The sequence below is a fragment of the Papio anubis genome, chromosome 1 (assembly GCF_008728515.1).
Source record: "Papio anubis isolate 15944 chromosome 1, Panubis1.0, whole genome shotgun sequence".
In the NCBI taxonomy this organism is placed as follows: domain Eukaryota; kingdom Metazoa; phylum Chordata; class Mammalia; order Primates; family Cercopithecidae; genus Papio; species Papio anubis.
Window position 1 is genome coordinate 28,755,653 of NC_044976.1, and position 19,886 is coordinate 28,775,538.

General features: G+C 53.5%; 1 long non-coding RNA gene across 1 annotated transcript; it reads left to right on the forward strand.

The window, feature by feature from the left end:
• Positions 1–8: 8 nt before the first annotated feature.
• On the forward strand, positions 9–19,026 carry LOC108583661. Its single transcript, XR_001898479.3, has 3 exons — positions 9–9,084; positions 9,503–14,510; positions 16,614–19,026. It is a non-coding gene; the product is annotated as an uncharacterized LOC108583661 (long non-coding RNA).
• The last annotated feature ends 860 nt before the right edge of the window (positions 19,027–19,886 follow it).

A 19,886-nucleotide genomic window follows, 5' to 3' on the forward strand; every position in this document is an offset into this window, starting at 1 on the left:
ATGGTCAACATTAAATGCCCACAAGCCTGTGCTTTGAAAATCAAACCTTCCCTTCCAAGTCCTGGGCGGCCCCTCCCACTGGGCCTGTCTCTCTGCCCCCGCCCCACTTGCAGGGGCTCCCGCTGGTTTCCTTCTATCCTTGGGCCAGATCTGAGCAGATGCCTGGAGGCCGGCCCACTGAGGAGCGGCTGCCCAGAATGGAGCCGAGTCTCAGAGGCAGTGGGGAGGACAGGGACAGAGGCCAGAAGCCAGCGGGAAAGACTGTGTGTGTATCAGAGAAAGACACACACAGAGAGATCAGAGAAACCAACATTCCAAGAGGGACTCAAGGGGAGCAGAGAGTGAATCAACAATAAGGAAAAAAGGAGACAGAGAATAGATTAGAATAAAAGAAACACAGAGAAAAGCAGATATGACATGAAGCCTGGGCAAAGCAAGAGCCTGAGCTAAAACACGAGACTCGAAAGAGAACTCGAGAGAGGCAGTGCGAGGAGAGAAAAGTGAGAAACAGAGAGACAGAGAAAGCACAGCAATGAGAAAAAGAGAGATGGGCCCACTAGCGGAGGCTGCGTCACCTGGGAGGGAAGGAGAGGAAGGGCCTTGAGGGGCACAAGGAGAGACAGAGCCCATCCTTAGGAGCAGATGGGCAGTGGGGTGGGAGCCAGGCCAGCCAGTGGGGATCCCGCCAGAGAGAGAGGTGGAGTCCAGGCTGGAGCAGCAAGGCCAGCAGGGGAAGGCTCCGCAACAGCTGGGGGCCATGAACTGTGGGTGCACCCAGCCTGCACAGGCACCTACATGAATGTGCTTTGTGAGTGTGTGCTGTGGGCATGCCCAACCTGCACAGGCATCTGGACGAGTGTGCTTTGTGAGTGTGTGTTGTGGGTGCGATCAGCCTGCGTGGGCACCTACCTGAGTGTGCTTTGTGAGTGTGTGCTTCCAGCTGGCACAGGCATCTGGACAAGTGTGCTTTGTGAGTGTGTGCTGTGGGCATGCCCAGCCTTCATAGGCACCTGGACAAGTGTGCTTCGTGTGTGTCTTGTGCAGGCACCTGCACAAATGTGCTTTGTGAATGTGTGCTGTGGGCATGCCCAGCCTGCACAGGCACCTGAGTGTGTTTTGTGAGTGTGTGTTGTGGGTGCACCCAGCCTGCACAGGCACCAGGATGAGTGTACTTTGTGAGTGTTTGCTGTGGGTGCGCCCAGCCTGCACAGGCATCTGGACGAGTGTGCTTTGTGAGTGTGTGCTGTGGGTGCACCCAGCCTGCGTGGGCACCTACCTGAGTGTGCTTTGTGAGTGTGTGCTGTGGGCATGCCCAGCCTGCACAGGCATCTATCTGACTGTGTTTTGTGTGTGTTGTGGGTGGGCCTAGCCTGCACGGGCACCTGGATGAATGTGCTTTGTGAGCGTGTGCTGTGGGTGGGCCCAGCCTGCATTGGCACCTGCACGAGTGTGCTTTGTGAGTGTGTGTTGTGGGTGCGCCCAGCAGTGCATAAGTAAGTGGCACGTACCTGTGTTAGTCCGTGCACATGGTGTGAGTGTTGTGTGTGTATCTCCACCTCCTCTATTTTGCCTGTAACCATTGCCAGGCCCTCTCTGCTTCTGACTCCCTTTCTCTTCCATCCTCACCCCTCTGGGGATCAGGCAGAGCAGAGCTGAACTGGCCCTGTCCCTAGAAGGGGCCTCAGAGGTTGGCCTGGCCTGTCCACTCTTCTGCGCATCTCCTGTCCTCTCTCCCTCCCACGTGGCCTTGGGCACCTTCAGAGCCCCAGTTTCCTCATGTGGAGAACAGGATGAGGCCGTCTCATAGGGAAGACGGGAGGCTGGAGATGAAGGGTGTCAAGGGCCTGCTTGCTGCCCGACCCCAAGAGGGCAGTTTAGCCTTCCTGCCTGGAAGTTTCCACGTGGCATTGTCCTCACTGCCACCCACCAGCAGAGCTGAGGCCTGTAGTGGGCTTGGAGCTGGCCTGCCCCAGCCCTCGCTTGGCCCTACTACCTGCCTTCCGGGGTCCTGGACCCTGGTTGGCCCCTGTGACCTGGCTGCTCTTCTATACCTGAGGTGACCACAGCCCTGCCCCATGTTCAGTGAGTCCTTACACAGAGGTGCTCAGTAGACAGGGCTCCCACAGGTCCCCATGCTCAGGGACAGGTGGGGTGGGGGGCTCACCAGCCATGGGACTGTGCCCAGAGGGGCTCGAGGGGGCACCCAGAGGAACCAGGTCCACTGGGCACCTCCGTCGCCTCGTCCAGGAAACCAGGACTGTTGTCAGGTGTTTACTGCTTTGGTAAACATTTTGATGTTTCATTCATGAAACCTGCATTTCCTGAGGCCTCCTACAGTACAGGTTGGAGTGAAGAATTTAAAGAGAGCTGCGCATGTGGTCCCTGAACAGCTCCAAGCACGTGGCTCCCAGGAGGCCGTGTCTGCACTCAGAGCAGGAGTCCCCATCCCCGTCCCGCAGGTCACAGAGGGGGAGGGACGTACTGCACAGGGAGGTGAAGTGGAGTCACCTCAATATATACAAACACACACAGTCGATGGATGGGGATAACAGTTCAGACTTTTCAAAGCACATAGTAGGTGGACAAAAAATATTTGTTGAATGAATGAATGACATTTTATTCACAGATATGCCTTGGTTTCCAGAATGACCCTGTGGTTTGGAGGGTAGCTGCTGTATCTCTATTTTCTATATGGGAAACAAAGGCTCAGAGAGGTTAGGCAGCCTGCCCAGGGACACACAGCATCAGTGGGTACTCCTGACTGGGGAGCGCTGAGTTCACCTCTCCTTCGACAGACAGGGGAGCTTTCCCCCACCCTCTACCCGGAGCCCACAGACCTTTGATCATGCCAGGGCTGCCTCTGAGTCTCCACTCACCCTTTATTTCTTGCACCCCATACTGTACACTAGGCTTCCTGTTTTACACCTATCATCTCATCTCATTTTTACAATGGCCCCATCTTATTAATTGTTCAGAGAGGTTTAGTGACTTGCCCAAGGTCACACAAGAAGTGGAAAGGACAGGACTTGGGCTTCAATTTTTTTTTTCTCATTGCACCAGACAAGGTGACTCGCCCCCTACCCTCCCTTGGGTTGGCAAGGTGTTCTTTCCAGAATAACTGCCAAGATCCCCCTCCCTGCCTGCCCCAAACCATGACCAACTCTCCTCTGGAACTGGCCATCCAATCAGAGGTTCCCAGGCTTCCCTGTTTATATCAGCAGTAAATATGAGGCGGGGGAGAGAGAAAAGCCAGCCCACCATGGAGAGAGGGAGCAAACGCAGGAGGGATGGGGTAAGAGAGGCCAGCTGCAGAGAGAGAAGGGTCGAGACAGCAGAGAGTCACACAGAGAGGGGGGAACAAAAGCCAAGGAGTACGAGACACCGAGGGGATAACAGAGGCAGCAAAACACATTAAAAAAGAAACACAAAACACATACACGTGTGTGCACACGAACACACACGGACGAGAAAGAGAAGCTTTGGGAACGGCTCTGAAAATGAATGTGATGGAGGCACCCACCCAGGGAGTGAGAAACACACACACACACCGCGCAGAGCCCTGACGCAAACCCTGACAGAGATGGAGGGAGACAGATACAATTCAGACAGACGGCGGGAAAAAATGGAGTGCAGGGCAGAGAGGGAAAAAAGACACAGATAGCAAGACAGAAAAAAGATAGGGAGAGATTAATATACACACAAATGGGGAGAGGAAGCAGAGAAGCCACAGATGCCGGAGCGTCAGGGCTGGGAGCTCACACCTTCCCCTCCCCACCCCCTGCTCCGCTCCACCACCTCCTGACTCTGCTCACAGCAGCCTGAAATGTAAGCCCCGAGTGGAGAAGTTAATTCTCCCAAGTCCAGCCGTCAAGACACACTCTGCATTCCACCCGCGTGCCCTTAGCGACACAGAGGCGGAGGGGGATGCATCTGCACCTAGCACAGGTTTCTTCTCCTCTTGTCTTAGGTTTGAACCAGATGCCCTGATGGAAGGAGAGAGATCTGCCCAGCATTTGATCATCAAGCCCACGCCCAGAGCCACTTAGGCAGTTAATCTCTGAGCCATGAGTGGCTAGAGGTGGGCACAACCTGAAGCCTCTCAAGCACCCGTGGGGTGCCCACCAGGGACAAGATGAAGCCCCTGCACTAGGGACCCCCACATGGGAGGTGACAGTCCTGGGTCCACATGTCCCTTACTTGCTCCTGCCTGTGATGAGTCTCCTGACACCTCTAAGCCTCCAGGTCCACCTCTGTGAAATGGGATCGTCGTATTCCTGCAGCCGGGTAAGCTGAGTTGGAGGAGAGTTGCTGACTGCTCTTCAGGGGTGAAAGGAAATGAAGAAAAGAAATTTGTCTCATCCAGGGGAAGACCCCAAACCTCATCCCCAGGAGGTCTTCCTGCCTGGCATTTTACAAGGCAGTGGGCCTCCTGGAGGCAGGGAGCCGAGGTCAAAAGTACATCAGACATCCCTCCGCTGGCCAGTTCTCTCTTTGCCACTATTGTGGCTCTGGAGAAAATATTGGAAAGGCAGCGCCAATTTAATTTTCCAGAATGAATAAAGATAAGACAGTGACTCAGGGTGATGAAGGGCTGGGAGCCCATAATTCACACGCCTGATAGCCCACGTTGGAGCTGATTAAGCCAGGACAGCCTCGGTTTATTGTCTCTGTTGCTGAGGAAGGCTGGCTTCCCCGGCAAGGCAGTAGGCGTGAAAGGCTTGTAAATGGGCAAATGAGTTTAAGGGGAGGAAGGAGCAGAGATCTATGGATCTTTCTAGTGCCCATGGCCACCAGAATGTGGGGAGAGAGCGCTCAGATCATCCATTCATGATCACGCAGCATTCATTCACTCATTCATCATCATTTTACCAAGCAGCCCCCTGGGCCTGGAGTGGGGCATAGGTGGAGGGTGTTTTGGGGTCCATCATTAAATCCAAAGGCCATCTGGCCAGGCTGCACCTGGGCACCGGGATTAGCTGTGTCCATGAGGGCACGTGCATCACTGCACATGGGAATCTGTGTCATCAGTGAAACAGGAGTGCATTCTCAATGCCCGTGGGCAGGGCTTGTTGGTGTGGGGACACCTAGATATACACAGGGCTCCCTCATCAGCATATGCAGGGCTCCAACATGCTCTGCTGCTTACTAGCTGTGTGGACTGGGGGGAGCTTATTACTTCTCTAAGCCTTAATGACTTTGTCTGTAGAGTAAGGATAGTCATAGTACTCACTTTACAGAGTTCTGAGAGTTTACAGAGAACTAAGAGAGTGCCTGAAAGAGCCCAGCTCAGCACCCGGCCCACAGGAAGGGCTCCATGATCATGAGTTATGATCCATGTTATTTCATGATGATCGTGTGAATTCTCCTTCCTGGGTGCGCGTGGAAGGTGGACCCACTGAGATGGTTCATGCGCTTCGTGGAGAGTTGCTCTTATGGCCATAGGGGAGACCGTCCTGTCACATCCCAGGTGCTCTTTCTTCCTCCTTTGTGGCTGAGACCATGAGGGCTTGGCGCTTAGCTGGGAGGGAAGGAAAGAAGGTGAAGAGCCAGCCGCTCCTCCAGGGCCAGGAAATTTGGACTTTATGGAAAGCTGTCAGTCTGCTTTGCTGAAATTGAAGGCAATTTGCAGCAACACAAAAGGGTGCATTAGAGAGGGAGGGTCGGGAGCCCCAGCAATGGAAGACTGGAGGCTGGAAAAGAAGGGAATGAAACTGGTCCGGAGAAGAGCAATTTAAAATACAACCAAAGCACGAACACATCTGCCAGGGACCGGGGTTTCCATTCACATGGAATGAATGACCCACAAGGCAGGTGCCTTGTCTGGCTGGTGGAGCAGAGGAGGGAAATCCCTACAGGGACCAAGCCTCGGTGGGCTGGGCTTTCATTTCCATTGTTGTGCAGTCTAAAGTAGGAACCATTGGACCTTCTTGTAATGCCTTGTGCTTGGAGCTGGGGCGCAGATTGGTGTGAAGACTCTTGGGGTTCAGGATGGAGTGGAGAGGGCAGAGCTGAGTCACGGTCAATGACAGGAGAGCTTTAGTGGGAAGGAGGGAGAGGGTAGGGCTGAGTCACAGTCAATGACAGGAGGGTTGTAGTGGGAAAGTGGGGGGAATTGGCAGCTCCAAGTCATGGTAGCCTGGACCTCAGGCCTCTCTCGGGCTCTCTCCTGAGCTCCCTGAACTCCCAGGGGCCCAGGCCATCCTGGATTGCAGAAATGTAGTAGAACCCTTCATCCAGGTCTCAGGGACTCCAAGAGAATTGAGGCTAGGAACAGCTCTTGAGTTAATCCACCATAGTGACTATAGTCAGAGAGGTCTGGGGCAGCAAGGGAAGAGGGGCTGGGGGAGTTACTGTACAACTCACACAGTAAGTCAGGGCCTAAGCTGGACACAACCCCAGGCAGCCACAAAGAATAAATAACTCTTTCTCTCCCACCACCTCTGTCCCCTGACCAGGCCGTCATGCCTCCGGAAAACATGGTAGCCCAGGTCCAACTCTTAAGCTGTATGTGGCCACTGCAGCCGAGTGTAGTATCTCCGGGAGCACCTGTTAAAGCTCACACTGCCTGGAAGGGGTGAACCAGCCTCTCTCCCATCAGCCCAGCCGCATGGACTCCTCTCAGACCAGGCAGAGATGCTGCAGCAATGGTGGGTGAGCTCAGCAGGGGGCCTGGAAGCAGAGCAAGCCCAGGAGGGCGCTGGACAGCAGCACCAGGGTGAGGGGTGGGAGCCTGAGTGCTGACAGGCACAGGAGGGAGAGAGGGGCGGGGTGCTCCGGAAACGCTGTGTCCCAGGGGCCACTCTCTGCAGGGAAGAGCCCCTGGGTGTAGAGTGAGTGGAGGGAATTGGACCCTCCTCCAAGCACAGGGCTCCATGGCCCCAGGCGGCCAGTGACCTCACTGCTCTGAGCCAGGGATGGGGATATGAATGCCTCCTCCCAGGACTGCAGTGGGGAGTGACATAACCTTTAACAGGTAACATGCTCAGCCCAGCGCCTGATGGACAGGCTCCCTCCCAGCCCCTGGTCAGGACACCCCAGGGGTCAGGATTGTGGGCTCCACAGTCCCACATCTGGGACTCGTGTCCCGCTTCACTGCTTGCTGGATGTGTGACCCGGGGCAGGTTCCTCCCCTTCCGTTAGCCTCAGTTTCCTCTTCTATGAAATGATGCACCTCCCACTGAGTCTCGGTTATTCCTTGTCAAGTGTCTGACACAGGCACAAAAGACTCACCTGATCAAAGGCAGCAGGCGTCACCCTGAGCTGGGAGTCTGGAGGGGCCTTTGAGACAGTGAAGTCTGCACCCGTGGAGGGGTTTTCATCGTTCCCACAGTTCTCATTTGCTCTGCCTGTCCCTTCCAGAATCCCACGTGTTTCAGCCATTTTCTGTGGCTGAAACAGAACATCGCAGGCTGGGTAATTTATCCACAATAGAGGTTTATTTGGTTCATGGTTCTGGAGGCTGTGGAGTCCAAGATCCAGAGGCTGCACTAGGTGAGCGCCTTTCTGCCATGTCATAACATGGCACAGGGCATCACATGGCGAGAGAGTGCATGGGAGAGGGCAAGAAGGGGCTTACCTTGTTTTCATAGCAGACCCGCTCCCACCATAATGACATGAATTCATTTCACATTAATCCATCAGTCAATTAAAAATCCCACATCTCCACACTGGTGCATGAGGGATTACGTTTCCAACACAAGGAACTTTGGGAAACACACTCAAGCCATAGCACGGTCCTCCGCTGTCCCTCTCCCGCCCTCGCCATCTCAGGTCTCTCTGCCGGGCTTTGACAGAGTAGGTCTGGCCTGAACTCAGTCTGCAGAAATAGATTCTCCATGTGCATGAAAATTGCCCATTTACTTTGAGAATCCCACAGAAATCATTCTTCTCCTCCACCTGTTAACGATGGGACACCGGCATGAGGGCATTCTTCCCTTCTGCCTTTATGAGCAAATATGTGATAAGAGGCTCATCGCTGACTCTTTGACAAAATGCAGCATTTCCTTTTAAGCTATATTATGTTAAGAGCAGAATTTCCTCTCTACTAGCTGATAACCTTTTCTATTTCTTTTCTTTTAAATGAGAGCATCTCTTGTTCATTCTTGTGGAAGATCTGTTAAGGCAGATAAATTGAGAGAAGTCATGAACTCCTGGAAAGATATAGCTCTTTAAAAAGAATTCATTTGCAGCATGAAATCTACCGAGTGAGTGTGTAAACCATGGAGTCATTACAATGTGGTGGAATTGCTTTGATTTAAATTGAGTTGTGACTCTGTTTCTAAGTACCTGCTCCTGTCTCTGTTTCAAGGTGGGATACTCAGAGAAGCGTGCAGACCTGGCTGGGTCTGTCAGCCCTGCCTTGGCCCCGTGTGGTAATCAGGTAAATTCCCACCTGTGCCTTCTCACCTGGACAGCAGGGGAGGCTGAGGGAGGCCTCAATTCTGAATGCTCCCCGAATTCCCCATCTGCTTGAGCCCAGACCCTACTCTGGTCAACTCTGTCCGTAATAAAGTAACCAACCATTTCTAGTTGGCAGGGACCGAGGTCATTCCTGGTATGAGGCACTTCCAGCGCTGAAACCAGGGAAGTCCCAGGCCACGAGGGTGAGTTGGTCACCCTGTTCTTTGGGGTTCGTTACATTATCGCCATTGAGATAAGACCTGTGAGGAGAGGCAGGCAAGGCCACTGTGCCTTGCCCTGAGGGACCAGCCGTGGTGCTGGTGTTCACTGATATGCACAGGAGAAGAGCAGCACTCTTCAGGGAGGCGTGGCTGGAGAAGGTGACAGAGCCTCACAGCTGGGTTCATGGAGCTCTGTCCTCTTTCTGCACTGTCTCATTTACTCCTCACAGCCAGTGTCAGGTGACAACACTGAGGCTCAGCTTGGAGGCATCACAGTGACTCATACCAGTCATCACAGTGCGGTGGCATTGTTTTGCTTTGAATTGAACTGTAGCTCTGTCTCCAAGCACCGCTTCTGCATGTGCATCCCATCTCTCCCAGACCAGAGCACCTCCAGAGCTCAGCGGAACCGCAGGAGTCCATGCCATATGCAGGGGCAGAGGCAGAAGCTGGCAGGGGCTGGGTGAGTGGGGCAAGGTCCTAGTTACTCCACTCAGCCCTCTAGTGTCCAGCACCAGACCTTGGCACAGACATGGGTGCCTTGCAGTGTGCACTGGTAAAGGGGCCTGGGAGGGGAAGGGGAGGCCCCTCCTCCTTGGCCAGCCTCTCTCGGTCCCAGACCCCCTCACTGCCTCAAACCATACAGAGGCTTCAGCTCCCCACCCGGGCCTGCTTGGAGTTTGACAAGCACCAAACGTTCCACTTCAAAATTCATGGCATCACAGCATCCAAGGCAGAGGGGCCTTTATCTCAGCTCTGATTGTGAGCCTGCTGTGGCAGGGCCCGGTTTGTGGGCGTGCATGTCTGCGGCCAGCCCTGCGTGCTACCCCAGGAGAATTTTATCTCTGCCCACCTCGCTTCTTCCCTTCTCCTGCCCTCAGAGGGGAACATTATCTTTGTGAGATGGCTCCGAAGTCGTGGGGGCTGCGGAATCAGGAGAGGTGAGAATGGAGAGGATCTGGAAAGATAAATTAATCTGTATAATGAAGAAGATCGGGGAGGGAGCAGGAGAAGCTGGTGAAGAGGGGACGAGGCAGAGGAAAGAGCCAGCCAGCTTCTCATCAGGGAACGGTTTGCAGATGTGGCTCCGTGAAGGTCTCCTGCAGCTTTCCCTTCTGAGAAGTGAGGACTTTAGGAAATGCTACAGGGGCTATATGCCAGATATTAAGGGCTATAAGCCCTTAATTTTTCTTGAAAGGGGGAAATAAAAGCTAAAATTGCTCTCCAGGTTATTTCTGGCTGCTGGACTGTTTCTTCCCATTGTCCGCCATGTTGAGACGGAGCCTCCTGAGGCTCCAGTGGCAACCGGGTCGTCCTGTTCTGTGCGGCTTCAAAAGGGCTGGGGTGGGTTCACACAAGACCACGTGCCAGAAATATCGTGGGCACCCAAGTAACACATAAGCAACTGTCCTACGGGGACAATCAACTTCACACTGATTGAGCACCTTAGTGAGGGTCAGAAAGCTGGCGGGTCAGTGGTCATCACCACCCCCATCCCACAGACAAGGAGACAGACTCAGAGATGGGAGGAACCTGGCCCCAGGCCACGCAGCCAGGCAGTGTGAGGCCGGGTGCAAACCCTGTCCACCCGGCTTCACCTCCACACTCTTTCCACTCCTGCAGAGACCCCCTCACTACTTCCAACCACATAGAGGCTTCAGCTCCCACCCAGGCCTGCTTGGGGTTTGACAAGCATCATGCGTTCCACTTCAAAATTCATAGAATCACAGCATCCAAGGCACAGGGGCCTTTATCTCGGCTCTGACCATCAGCCTGCTGTGGCAGGGCCCGGTTTGTGGGCGTGCATGTCTGCAGCCAGCCCTGCGTGCTACCCCAGGAGAATTTCATCTCTGCCTTCCGTGTGGTTGGAGCAGAGGAGGCAGAGATGACGTGTGGCTGTGGGACCTGGGCAGGGGTCAGGGAAAGGTCTCTTGGGAGCAGGGCTTTCCATGTACGTGGTGTTTCAACAGACAGCAGTGTGGGGACATGGGTCGTAGGCCGTCAGGAGGGAAGGGCATTCAAGATGGAGGAGGAAGTAAGAAGAATAGCCAGGAAGTGGGGCCCAGGGCACCTTTGGGAAGCAGAGATGAGTGGCCTTTGGTAGGATCAGCAAGGGAAGATGTGGCTGGAAGTGCAGGGAGTGACTCTATCAGAAAGTAAGAAGCCTCTCCAAGAGCATGGCTTTGCACAGCTCCTCCAGCCAACGGGAGTCCAGTTATGGAACTCATTTGCATATTAAAACTCAGGTCGATTTTGTGTCTCCCACCTCAGCCCTGCAAGCCCAAGTTCAATAGCTGGCTCCTATCTTGTTCAGGCCCTGTCCTGTCTTCTAAGCTCCGCATCTGCCTGTCCAGGGACCTCAGCCCAAATCTCCCACCTCATAGCCTGGAGCCACCCCTGCGGCCTCCACAGAGACTCTGCGGGCTGGGACCTGGGAGACCACACATCCAGTCATGGACGGCTGGGTCTGCTCTAGGTCTTGTGATGGCCAATACCATGGGAGGAGGGGTCATGAGGCTGGGGGTGTGGAGTGTCTTGGAGAGAGCCAAGACTCAGGGAGGGCCATGGGCCTGCCCCAGTCACACAGGAGTCAGTGATGGAGTCTCTGGGCTGGAAGCCCACTGCCCTGGACCCCTAGCCGACCTCTCTGATCTCGGGTCTTTCTCTGTATCCCGAGCCACCTCAGCTTATATCAAGCTGACCTTGTTTCCCTCTTTTCCAGCAATTTCTCGTTCACCTTCCGCCCCAGTGGCTGAGATCATTTCTCAATGACTAGCCAAAGGAGTAATAATTACTGGATGTGACTTAAGTAATGAAACAATCGCTGCTGAGCCATCTGGGTGCTGGAGAGCTGGGAGCAGCAGGCATGGCTGCAGACAGGCATGTCTACCTCACTGCCTTGCCCAGGATGAGAGCTCAGAGGGGCTGGCTTGGGGCTCTGGGCCTAGGCAGCCCTGCCTTAACTCTGCTCTTCCGCAGCTGAGTGAGTTTGGGCCTCTCTTCACCTCTGAGAGCCTCCACAGAGTAAAGTGGAGACCACTGTGCACCCCACAGGGGCGGTAGTGAGACCTGAAGACACCATGCAGCTCCAGCTCCCCGTGTGAACCAGCATCCTCCCAGGGGCCCTGGGTTACACTGGGCTGCAGCTACCCAGGTACTGGTATGTGGTCATGAGGCTGCCTCAGCAGACAAGGCTGGAGTCCCCTCAACAGCACCCAAGACCCTTCACCAAGAGTGATGTCATCTGATTTGTAATTATGAAAGACTGCCTGTAAGCTCAGCCTTGCCCAACAGCCGACCCTGACCAAGGGAATCAGGGTGGAATCAGGGCTGCAGGAGGTTCAGCCCCTACTGGATGAGGTGGGGGTTGGGCCTGGATTCAAAACTGCAGCTCTGGGGTCAGGAGGATGGAGTGTTAGGGTCCCAACTCCCTCCTCCCTGGCTAGCTGGCCTTGGGTGAGCTCCTGGACCTCCCAGCCTCAGCTCCCTCCTTAGGGAGACTTTCTGCTTCACAGAGCTTGGTCAGGTGACCTAACCTCTCTGGAACTCAGTTGTTTCATCTCTAAAATGGGCTTTGCACCTTCCTGCCCTGTGGGGTGGGAGGACTGGATGAGATGGTGTAGATGAGGGATTGTGCCATGCCTGACACCTTCTCATTGATCCTCACTCTATGGTATTTGTGGTGACAGGATCTGGGACTTCCCTCAGCCTAGCAGAGGGTTCAGAATGACCGAGGCCATACCTGTGTGTATTGGGGTGAAAACTGCATTAATAAGCTGACAAAAAGGGAGATCATTGGGCAGAGTTGGCGAGGACAGTGCCTGGGCAGGAATCACTCTCTCCTCTTGGGGAGCAGCTCCTCTGAGCCCCCTACGCTTGATTTTCTTGTCTCCCGTTTGACCCTTGGCTCTCGGTGGGATCTGCTGTCATTTCTGCAGGTATAACAATAACAATAATTACAATAGCCTCAATCCTCGAATCCTTCCTCTCAGCTGAGCTTTGCCCCACAGAGTGCCCCAAAGAGGCAACAGAAGACCCTGTGGGCAGAAAGTCCAGTCCCACCTCTGCCTCCTAGTCCAGCCTTGCGCTGATCCTTCTCTGCCCGGGGCCTCCATTTCCCACATGCAAAATGTGGGTGTTGAATTGGACACTTGGAGGCACTTTGAGCTGTTAAATTCTACTGGATGTTCAAAGACTGTGGGGAAGACGGAGAGCAGGAGGGGACAGAGGCCACACTCGAGCCTCGGTTCACAGTGGTTGAGTGGTCACAATATGCCAGGCACTGTCCTGAGTGCGCCACGTGAATCAACCTAGTGAGTCCCCACACCATCAACTGGAGGAGGGGGCACGATTATTATTCCCATTTTATAACTGAGGAAACTGAGGCGCAGAGCAGTATGTCATGGCCAGAGCGCTGCTCTGGGAGACAGGGACAGATCCAGACCCCTTGACTTCCTGGGTCACCTTAGGGAAGGAGCTTCACTTTCTCATCTTCCAGGAAGGACGTAGCAGAAGAGGAACCGAAGTGTGTGCAAAGTCTGCTGGGGGCCAGGAGCTGCTAGGAGCCCTGGTATGTGAGGTTGCATCCTCAGGACCTCCACTGGAGTAGGTATTATTCTCTCCAATTTACAGACAAGGAAACTGCTACCTAGAAAGGTTTAGAGACTTGACTAACGTCACATCGCAAGTGTGTGGCAGGGCCGGATTCAAACACAGGCTCTGAATCTCTCCACCCATCGCAGGCTGCTTCAGGGCCGGGCACGCCTGCATAGCTGGGCTAGAGGTTGGAGGATAGATCTGGCCGGTGGCTATGGGTTCTCAGGCCCACAGGCAAATAAGAGGCTCCCGAAAGCTGGGTATCGGGGGTGGCCTCAGGAGCCTTGTGACTGTGGTCAGGAAGGGAGAGCCCAGGACTGGGCAGCAAGAAGACAGGGCAGACACGAGACTCCAGAGACTGGGCTCACGACTGGGGAGGATGCAAGGGCCTGGCCACAGGATGGGCTCAAGAGTAGGGGCTGAATCCTGTGATGTGGGTCAACAGAATGAGGCAGGTCCCCAGACCCAGAGGAGGTGAGATCAGGGGCCCACAGGCAGAAACAGCTAAGTCTAGGCTCCCGACCAGCCTCTAGCTTCCATGTGGACCTGCTCTCCCCAGTCATGGGCTTCCCAGAGGCCAGAGGAAACTTGTAACAGGTAAAGCACATTCCATTCCGCTCAGCTCCCAGCTCTCCACAGCTTCCGGTCTTACTCGAGGGAAAATCCAAATCTGCTGGCGCAGCCCACAAGCCCCTCCCCAGTCTGTTCCCTCTGACCTTGTCCCCCTCAACATCGTTAGTCATTAAGGCAATGCAAATCAAAACCACAGTGAGATACTACTTCTATCCCTATTAGGATAGCTATAAGCAGAAACGTAGACCGAGCTACGGCCATACTGACTTCCTGCTGTTCCTCAAACAAGTGAAGCCCACTGCAGCCTCAGGCCCTTTGCACATGCTCTTCCCTCTGTGTGGCTGGTTTGCACCTGGCTGATGTCTGTGCCTCTGCATGGGCTGTGAGCTGAGGGCACTGGGAGCCTGGGAAGAGTTTCCAGCTGGGAGGGACTCAGCCAGCTTTGTGCTGCTGAGGGGCATTCTAGGGTGTACTGGAGGGTGGGCTGGAGGGGATGAGCTTGAGGGCAGAGAGGGTGCTCAGCGTGCAGAGCTGAGGCATGAGGTGGGCTCAGCTGAAGGACCAGTGAGGTCACAAAGGATGGGCCCTAGGTCAGGTGGGGAGAAGCAGCCAGACCAGTGGGTTTGATGTGGAAATGTCTGAACTGCAGAACAAACAAACCTCGTTTCAACTCCCAATTAACATGGGAGTCTCCCCAGCCAGGCAGAGCTGGATTGGCAGGTGAGGCCCAGAGGCTGTGGGGTCAGGGAGCAGGGATGGAGGGAGAGCCAGCCCAGACACTACCATGGGCATGTGAGAAAGGAACATTCTGTCAACTGGAACCAGCGCAGGGAAATCCAACAGGGCTAAGAAGTTTCCTCCCACCAGCAAGCTGAAGGGGAAGCACATTTGTTTCCGTGGCACATTAGTGTTTTTCAGGAGATAATATGATTGTTTTTGCGCTAGAAAGTCATAAACGGAAAATTCCACCTGCCAAGACAGCCAGTTCCTCCCCCAGGCACTAAAGAATAGAGAAAGCCTCTGTCTGCAGCTTACTGGTGCCTGGAGTTCCACCACTGGAGCTCCAGTCCTGTGGCTTGGGGCCTTGTCATTTGTTAAAATGCAAACAACTTCACTGAAGTCATGTCTTCAACACAAACATTTTCATTAATTCAACAAATATTTATTGAGCTCTTGCTCTAAACCAGGCAGTACCTAGAGGCTGAGAACAGAGAAATTAATTAAGACTTGTCCAGACGAAGCCTTCAAGGAACTGGCAAACTCTGTGTGTTTTGGGGGTGGAGGGGGTGCAGTAAGAAAACCTGACCATATGGTGTTGCAAAATGGTGGTGGGAATAAGGTGCCAGGGGGCCCCCCAGCAGAAGCGACTCATTTCACATTTGCAGAAGGCAAGGCTTCAGCTGGGATCTGGAGGATGGGCTGGGGAGCAGGGTCAGGATGAGAACCCCAGGTGGAGGGCACAATAAGAATGAATGAACAGAGTCATGAAGCAGCATAGGGCTGTATGGCCTGGGCCAGAGCCTGAAGCCCTGGGCCAAATGACACCTGGGCAGAACTACCTCTGCAGGCCCAGGCTAGCTGAGCCAGCAAATGCCTACCTTTCTTTAAGCCAATCTGTTGTCAACTTTCACCTGAACGTTCCTAACGGGTACAGGGCATTTCTAGAGGGCAGAGTCTGATAGAGCTGGAAAAGGAGCAGTGAGTAGGTGCCTGGCACCTCCATGTGTTAGTCAAGTCCTTTTCCTTTAGATTCTGTCTCCATCTGTATTTCTTATCAGGGGAAAAGATCTTGCCCTAGAAAATGTCCACTGATCCCTGATGTTGGCCTGGCGCCTTGGATAGTAAGTCCTGATTGGGCAGTCTGGGTGCCAGGAGCCCTGGGTTCTGTCCCAACCCCACCCACTGCCTGGCTGTGGGACCCGGGCTGAGTGACACCCCCTCTCTGAGCCCAGATTTGGGATTCATCCATCAGCCCATAGACTGTGAGCTCTCTGAAGGAAGAGGCAATCTCCAACCCATTCATGTGGCCCCCCAAAGCTGGGACAGTCCTGCCACAGAGCAGGTGTGAATGGGGCTGTTGACCAATCCGTGTGGGAGCTGCACCTTCCTGCTCTAACCTTCTGGGATCAGGGCCATGTGCGATACTGACAGGGACAACCTGGAGGCCTCAACCCCAGGTTAGAGCAGTAGGAAATCTTGCAAGATGAAATTTCCTATGCAGGCTGCACTGCAGAGGCCTCAGTTCGCACACAGCCTCTATCTCTGTTGAAGGCTCGCTGAGCCACAGTCAGATTGTAGGGTAAGAAAAATTCCCCGCCAAAGCTTAACCCTTTACTCTCCAGCTGCAGCTGACCTGGGCAGCCAAGATCAGGGACTCTCTTCAGTTTTCTCATGGCAGGCAATGATGAGGGGACCATGCATGGGGACAAGACTCAAAGAATAAAATAAACCCATGGGGTTCAGCCCAGGTTGATTCCTTAAAACCAGCAAGCCAGTGCCCTGCCCTGCAGTGTGGTGTTGGCTGCACCTCTGAGTGCTCAGAGGCTAGGGACATGTGTCTGTATTCACAGGCAGGAGCAGGGAAGGCAGACGTGGGAGCACCTACCTTCTCCCCTGGGGAGAACACTGGAGGGAGGTGAGGGGCTGGAGGTCTGGGCTGGTGATCCCATGCCCACGCTTGATTCTTCTAAAGCTCAGATGCGTCTCTTGGAGGCAGGTAGCGTGCAGAAGGCAAGAGCCTGGAGTAGGGCACAGTAGCCTTGGGAGGGTTTAAGGTTAGGAAGAGAGATTCTATCACTCATTCCTCATTTATTCCCTCTCTAGGATCAGAAGCCAGGGGGCTTACAGTTGTAATAAGGACCATGAAGGGAAGCCAATTTCAGATGATTAAAAGATGTTAGACAGAGAGAGAGAGTAATTGACACTTATTTTACCTACATCTTAACCCTTGCAACAAGTCGGCAAGGCAGGTGCTATCCAAGGAAGCTGAGGCTCAGAGAAAGTCGGCAACTGGCCCAAAACCACACAGCTTACAAGTGGTGGTGTTGAGATCCTGGACAAGCTAGGTCTGTCCCCAGAGTCAGTGCTCCTGGAACCACACAGGAGTTCCTCGCAAGGAGAAGGCAAGGCAAGGCTCCTGTGGAGCACTCAGCACCACTTCCCGACAGGACCAGACCTGGGGAAACTGACCAGCTTGGTCCGGGAGTGTTATTCTGCACAAGGACCAGTCTGGAGCTGGATTTAGTTTCTAGAAGAATCTTTCTAGCTCGGGAGCCCCACAGTTTCAGGAGATGAGCATGTCAGGGCGAGCTCTGCTTTCTGCCTCTTCGAGGAGACTTGCTGTCACTCAGAGACACCTGTCCACAGAGGCAGGAAAGTCAGGGATCTGCTTCCCCGAAGGGCAGACTGAGCCTCACACGGTCAAATCCCAGAATGGCTTTCGAGGAAGAGAGCCCAGGTGTGTTTGTGTCCTGCCTCCATCTCTTACTGGCTGTGCAATCTCAGGCAAATGACTCTGTGAGCCTCTATTTTTTCATATGTAAAATGGATTTACTCATAATGACATACGAAGCCTACACTCAACACATGTGGATTTCCTTTCTCTTCTACTGTCAATTAGATCCCATAGAATGTGGTTTTCCCACCTCTGCCCCTCCATTGTGACCTACTAGAAGCCCCCACCCATGCCTAGTCAAAGCAAGGAGCTGAATCCAGACTGAAATGAAGCTAATTGGAGAGTGGTGAGGGTTTCAATAGTGATGAGCATTGAACTGTTTGTCCTGGGGACCCTCATGGATACTCTTAGAGAGATGATAGAGTCTCACTCTCAGTGTGGACCAGAGGATTCAAATGACCTCCTTGGTGTGGGACTCACCACAGGAGGTTTATTTTACTCTTTGAGTCTACAGCAGAGGTGAGGAGACAGGACAAGGGCCAGACAAGAAAGGGATCAACCTGGGGTTGAGGCTTGTGTTCAGACAGTCAGAGGAGACAGGCCTTCCATTCCAGCTCAATGCCTCCCTTAAAGATGGCGACTCTGAGGCTCACTAGGGGAAAGGGGTCTTACCCCAATCAGCTCCCTGTTAGGGCAGAACTGACACCAGAGGCTGGGTTTCCTCCCTGACCACTGCACCCTCCAAGGGGTTGACCCACATCCTAGCTGATAATAATAAGCTCCCATTTCTGAGTGCTTTCTAGGTGCCCAGATTTCCACTGAGCATTTTGTGAGCATTTGCTCATGTGATCCTCTAATAACCCCACAAGAAGATTGTATTATTATCATCAGGTGAAACTGGAGACAATTGGATGTTTGCGAGTGACAGGTAGATAATGAGTCATTGGCATAGAGGTAGGGGCTGGAGACAAAGCTTACAGTCCCACCATGTGTCTTAATGGGTAGGGTGCCAGGAGGTCAGGTACTTTACAGATCTCATCTCATCAATATTCACACCAGTCTCCAAAGGGGGACATTATTCTCTCTGCTTTGCAGATGAGGAAACTGAGGCTCAAGGAGTTTAGGCATGAGTACCTAAGGTTACACCACACTGATAACCACACCTAAGACTGCTTGGGTGTTTACCTGCGGCCAGGCTCTCTTCCAAGTGTGATTTGTGTGTGTTAACTCAGACCTCACAACCACCTAATAAAGGAGGGACAACGGTGATTCCCACTTTACAGAGGAGGAAACACAAGCCCGGAGAGGTTGATCAACTTGTCAAGGTCACAGAGCTTGTCAGTGGCAGAGCCAAGAATCGACCCCAGGCCGTCTGATGCCAGGGCCCATGCTCTAACCCCCGGGCTGTAGCTGCCTCACAAGGTGATAAATGACAGAGCAGGATCCAAGCCCCAGGCAGTCTGGTTCCAGAGCTCATGCCCTCTCCACTACCCAAGACCCGGGACTGAGAAGAGAGGCTCAGGCCAGGGCACCAGCTAGGGCTGGATGGGCTGTGGTTGGCATATTCTTCAAGCTCCACTCAGACATCAAAGGAGGATCTGCAGCAGAGAAGGCCCAAAGGGGAGGCCTGCACCCAGAACTGATCCTCCAGCACCCCCAGGGCAGGGACCATGCCTGCATCTGCTGAGCGTGTGAGCTTACGCAGACACCTGTGCTGCAGTCAACAAGACCAGAATCCTCCTGGCATCTTGTTAAAATACAGATTCAGGCCAGGTGCGGTGGCTCACACCTGTAATTCCAGCACTTTGGGAGGCTGAGGTGGGTGGATCACAAGGTCAGGAGTTCAAGACCAGCCTGGCCAAGATATTGAAACCCCATCTCTACTAAAACTACAAAAATTACATAGTGACAGGCACCTGTAATTCCAGCTACTCAGGAGGCTGAGGCAGGAGAATCGCTTAAACCCGGGTGGCAGAGGTTGCAGTGAGCCAAGATCATACCACTGCCCTCCAGCCTGGGCAACAGAGCAAGCGAGACTCCATCTCAGCAACAACAACAAAATACAGATTCCCCAGACTCATACCAGAGCGAGGAATCACATTCTCCCTAGGTGGGGTCAGGACTTTGCATTTTTGGAAAGCCCTGCGGATAATTCTGAAGAAAGAATCAGACCCCGGCTCGTATGGTTTGGCTGTGTCCCCACCCAAATCTCATCTTGAATTGCACATCCCATATTTCCCTCATGTTGTGGGAGGAACTGGGTGGGAGATCATTGAATCATGAGGTCAGTTTCCCCCATGCTGTTCTCATGGGAGTGAAAAAGTCTCACGAGAGCCGATGGTTTTGTAAGGGGATTCCCCTTTCTCTTGGCTCTCTCTTCTGTTGTCGGTCACGCAATGTGAGACATGCCTTTCATCTTCTGCCGTGATTGTGAGGCCTCGTGTGGAACTGTGAGTCCAGTAAACCTCTTTTTCCTTGTAAATTACCCAGTCTCAGGCATGTCTTTACCAGCAGCATGAAAATGGACTAATACACCAGCTGTCATCTGGGAAGCAGTATCCAAAGTCTGACTTGGACAGTCTGAGGTGTCAGACACTAAAGATAATGGAAACAATAACCATAGCAACATAGTTCCTGTGCCCAGAATTTGGCCTGCCCTCCTGTGTGCCTTCTCTTCTCAGTCCTCACAGTGACTCTTAAAT